Here is a 5,350-nt window from a genome sequence, read left to right on the forward strand (position 1 = left end):
TCAGCGAAAAGGGCAACATCATGAATGCCCCAGGAAAGTGTGGTAGGAACACTCTTATTCTCTATATAGGCCTACATAAACCACCTGACCTACAGACAGGGTGAGCAGCTGTCAGCGACTCTTCATTGACGACGCTATAGTGTGCGGGAAACTGTTGTCGTTGAGTGACTGGAGGAGTATATAGGATGACCTAGACAGGATTTCCATTTGGTGTTGTAAACGGCAACTAACTCCAAAGGCAGAAAAAGTATGCTGAAGCAGATGAATAAGGAAAACAGTACTGAAATGTTCGAATACAGTATTTGATGTAAACAGTCTTCACGGGTTTGCCGCCGGTTCACGTTGTGCAAATTCCACAATATTTCCTCGGAGCAACTGTCCGACATCTTCAGGTGATTCAACCTTGCTGGTGGCTAGGTACGACTGACGATATCTGCACGTCGACGCCCCGTTTCTAGAACACGAGCGCGGAGAATGCGCAGGTGATGGCGTCTGGCACTGTGAGCAAACGCAGCGTACACAGCACGTGCAGGAGAGCCGCTCTGCGATGTAAGGCAGAGGGCATTTGAATATAGCACCATCTATCTGTAAATCATTGCGCATTCTCCACGAGCGTGTTCTGGAAACAGGACGTCGACATGCGGATACCATCAGTCGTAACTAGTCTCCAGCAAGGCTGAACCACCTGAAGATGTCGGACAGTTGCTCCGAAGAAATATTGTGGAATTCGCCCAACGTGATCCGACAGCAAACTCGTGAAGACTGTTTACAACAAATACTGTATTCGAACATTTCAGAACTGTTTTCCTTATTCATCTGCATCAGCACACTTTTGCTGCGTTTGGAGTTAGTTGCCATTTACAACACCAAATGGAAATCCTGTCTAAGTCTTGCTTGAAGAGTCACACAGTATTTGTTTCGTACCGCAGTCACGTCGATTAAATATCTAGGCTAATGTTGCAAAGCGATGTATAATGGAACATGCACGTAGGCTGGTAGCAGGCAAGACGAATGGTTGACTTTGTTTTATTAGGAGAATTCTAGGAAGCTGTAGCTTACATGTAAACAAAACTGCGTATGGAATACTAGTGTGACGCATTCTTGATTACTTGTCGATTGTGTGGGATTCCCATCAGATCGAACAGAAGAAAGACATCGAAGTAATCTAGAGGCTTGCTGCTAGATTTTTTTATCGATAGGTTCGAGCAACACACGAGTACTACGGAGATGCTTCGAAAACTCAAATGGGAATACCAGTAGGGAAAAGGACATTGTTTTCGCGAAACACTATTGAGAAACAACTTTGTTTGTGTGGCCATCCTCCGCTGCAAGCATATAAATACTTGTTTTGTAAATAAAACTGCCTTTTCCTGCTACTAGTTACTTTATTTAGCCCTTATGCGTTTCGCCTTTTCCTGTTCTAAGGTATCATCAGTGGGATCTATAACGATACAGTTTTGTTAGTTTTAGATTATTAAACGTTCACTTTGGCAATTTTTTGTTAAAAAGTAATTACTTACGATTTGCTGACCTGCGTTTCCTCACATGTAGTCTAGAGGTCGCACTACCAATTTTATCATTGCCATATAATCACAACTTTGTGCTCTGGCCCTCCTCAAACTGATCACCATGTTTCTCACTCTTCTTTGTGGTATACTATTGTTCTTTTGACTCTCGATACAACTATTTCGTCGTACACTGTTTTTCACAAAGTAAAAATCACGAGTCCATTACGTGTTTCATCCTCTTTGCTATGTTTATGTATTTGTCAACCTAACGAAATATATGTTCGAGACTAACTTCTATTTATGATCTTTATACCGTGTGTGTGTATGCGTGAGAAACAAAGGGGGGTAGAGCCGACGAGGGTTTATTTATTGATTTATTTATTTTTGAGGGGCGGGGTGTACTAACTGTTAGCAAGTGGTTGAAAACTTTGGTGACAGCTGACTTGATTTTTCGTTTCAACATTCTGTGGAGGGGTTCATGGATGAGTGAGTGTAAAGATGTTGGCTTCTATTATTATTATATTGGGCATTATTATTAGTATTATTATATTAATCCTTTCTGTGAACGTTATTCTATTATTTTGTCTATTATTGTAAATAAAGAATTTCTTGGCCTGTGTACTTGGTCATTTAACAGGATTTTCCCTTCTGCTTTTGTTTTCTGTATGTGGTAACTTTCTTGCATAGTTACGAAGTGTTTTTATTGTTGATTCTAATTGTTTTCATGTCATCTTCTCTAGTGGTTGGTTTGTGGTCATTTTCTCTTAGGTTTTCTGCAAATGTGGAGTGATTTGTCCCATATTTCCAGGCTCTCATGTTTCCTTTGATCTGACATCTAATGTTCTACCTGTTTGTCCTATGTATGTGCCTTCACAAGTGTTACACTGCAGTTGATATATACCTGCTTTCTGGTATATGTCTCTGTTTTTTGTCAGTTTTGGGGTGTATTTTTTGTATAGAATTGTCTGTTGTGTATGCTATGTTTATTCCATGTCTTTTGAAAATGTTGGTGATTTTATGGGTGTGTTTGTGTTTGTTTGTCATTGTGTACCATCTTGTGTTTTCTTTCAACTTTTTCTGATTATCCTGTGTAGTTGTTATGGGACTGCGCGTTTGTGTTTTGTTCTGTTGTGTTGTTGTCTGTGGTTTGAAGCTTTCTGCTTTTATTTTACTTTTAATTTTGTTGTTTAGCTTTGTGACTGTGTTATTGTAACCATTATTTTGTGCTATCTGCATTATTTGTCCAGTTCTTTTTGGTAGCTTCCTTTGGTGAGTGGTACTGTGTTGAGTCTATGGAGCATGTGTCGAAGTGCTGCTTGTTTTTGTGTGTTTCGAGGATTGAGGAATGATAATTTCCGTTGCTGTGGGCTTACAGTAAATTTCAAACATATGTTTATTGTATTGTTTTTGATTGTTATATCCAGAAAGTAAATTGTTCTGTTCTCTTTCAATTGTGAATTTTATGTTTTTTTGTATCTTGTTGATATCAGTACGTAGTTTTTCAATTTTTGTTTGTGGTTCATCTATTAAGCAAAGGATGTCGTCCATATACCCGAACCAACATAATATATTGTATTCTTTTGCTACTATTTTTGTGAAAATGATCTGTTCAACGTGGTTTACAAAAATATTTGCTAAGGCTCCTGAAACCGGGGACCCCATTGGTAATCCATCTTCTTGTAAATAAAATTAATTATTGAATTGGAAGTAATTTTGTTCCTTTATGAACTTTATTAGTGTGCATATTTCCTTAACCCGTTCATGAGGAAGATTAGGCTTTACGACCCGTCAACGACGAGGCCAGTGGAGACGTAGCACAAGCGCAGATTGATGTAGGATGGGAAGGGGGTGGGGAGGCGGTCGCTTTTCAAAAGAACCAAACCGGCGTTTGCCTTAGGTGATTAACGGAAATCACGGATAACCTAAATCTGGCTGCCGGACGGATATTTAAACCCCCTTCCCCCCGGAAATAAGTCCATTGTCTTACCAATATGTCTTTTCAGTCGTTTGTTTGTTACGACTCACAAAAGACGTACGGAAGGTCTCGACATGACATGTCGGTTAATTCACTTGTCAGTGCATGTATATGCGATGAATTGTGGGAAGTACTGTAAGATACACTCTGAGACACACAAAAAAAAAAAAAAAAAAAAAAAAAATACGCACCATTAAGGAATTGTCCGAAAGGGACAGAAATTGATAGATATGATGTACATGACCAGCAATCTGTCTTCAGGCCACAAGTGGCCCATCGGGACCATCCGACCGCCGTGTCATCCTCAGATGAGGATGCGGATATGGGGGGAGTGTGGTCAGCACACCGCTCTCCTGGTCGTTATGATGGTTTTCTTTGACCAGAGCCGCTACTATTCGGTCGAGTAGCTCCTCAATTGGCATCACCAAGCTGAGTGCACCACAAAAAATGGCAACAGCGCATGGCGGCCTGGATGGTCACCCACCCAAGTGCCAGCCACGCCCAACAGCACTTAACCTCGGTGATCTAACGGGAACCGATGTATCCACTGCGGCAAGGCCGTTGCCATGTACATGACCAGACAAACAAATAATTACAATTGCACAAAAAAAGTATGATTTATTCACGACAAATAGTTTGACAAATAACGCGATGATCCACGGCGGGCCCCTATGCAAGCAGTTATTCAGTTAGACATTTACTGATAGAGTTGTTGGATGTGCTCTTGAGGGATTTCACGCCAAATTATGTCCAAGATCGTCTAAATCCCGATCCGGTTAGAGTGCCCTATACATAATACTCCAAACGTTCTCAGCTGAGGAGAGAACCTGCGACCTTGCTGGTCAAGGTATGGTTTGGCAAGCACCAAGAAAAGCAGTAGAAACTTTCACTGTGTGCGGGCAGGCATTATCTTGTTGAAAAGTAAGCCCAGGATGACTTACCATGAAGGACAACAAAAGGGAGCATAGAATATTGTCGACGTACCATTGTGCTGCAAGAGTGGCGCGGATGACAAGTAAAGGAGTCCTGGTATGAAACGAAACGGCGCTTCAGACCAGCGCTCCTGGTTGTCAGGCTGAATGGCGGGCGACAATCGAAATGGTAACTCACTGTTGTCCGAGATGTCGAGATGTCTCCATACAAGTCTAAACAATTCTACTCCACTTGAAGTCATAACGGGCCGAAGTCGTAACTGGAGACGTTCCAGACAGTGGTGGTATACCAAACTAAGCGTCACCCACCATATGGCCCGACAACCAGGAGTGGTGGTCTGGGGTGCCATTTAATTTCATAGCAGGACCCCTTTGGTTGTCAGCTGCGGTACCCTTACAGCACAGCCGTACGACGACATATTCTACGCCCCTTTTTGTTGGCCTTCATGGCAAGGCATTCTGGTTTTACATTTCAGCAAGATATTGCCCTTCCACACCCGATGGCAGTTTCTACTGCTTGTCCTCACGATTGCCAATCCTATCTTGTCCAGTAAGGTCGCGAGATCTCTCCTCAGTTGGGAACGTTTGGAGCATTATGGGGAGGGCCTTCCTACCAGACGATCTAACGCGCCAATTGGGCACAATTATTAGGGTCTTTGTGAATTTTGGCAATATACATCTCAGTAAATTAGCTTACCACGCCTATTTTCATTCTCTGCTTTCGTATGGCATCATATTCTGGGGTAACTCATCATTGAGTAAAAGAGTGTTTATTGCACAAAAGCGTGTAATCAGAATAATTGCTGGAGCTCATCCAAGATCATCCTGGAGACACTTATTTAAAGAGCTAGAAATCTTCACTGTAGCCTCACAATATTTTTTTTACTTATGAAATTTGTTATGAACAATCCTAACGAATTCATAAGTAATAGCAG

At 41.6% G+C, this 5,350-nt stretch overlaps 1 pseudogene; it reads right to left on the minus strand.

The window, feature by feature from the left end:
* Positions 1-3,931: 3,931 nt before the first annotated feature.
* LOC126485771 (5S ribosomal RNA) lies at positions 3,932-4,049 on the minus strand (annotated as a pseudogene).
* Between the last annotated feature and the right edge of the window lie 1,301 nt (positions 4,050-5,350).

Source organism: Schistocerca serialis, chromosome 6 (assembly GCF_023864345.2).
Source record: "Schistocerca serialis cubense isolate TAMUIC-IGC-003099 chromosome 6, iqSchSeri2.2, whole genome shotgun sequence".
Taxonomy (NCBI): Eukaryota; Metazoa; Arthropoda; class Insecta; order Orthoptera; family Acrididae; genus Schistocerca; species Schistocerca serialis.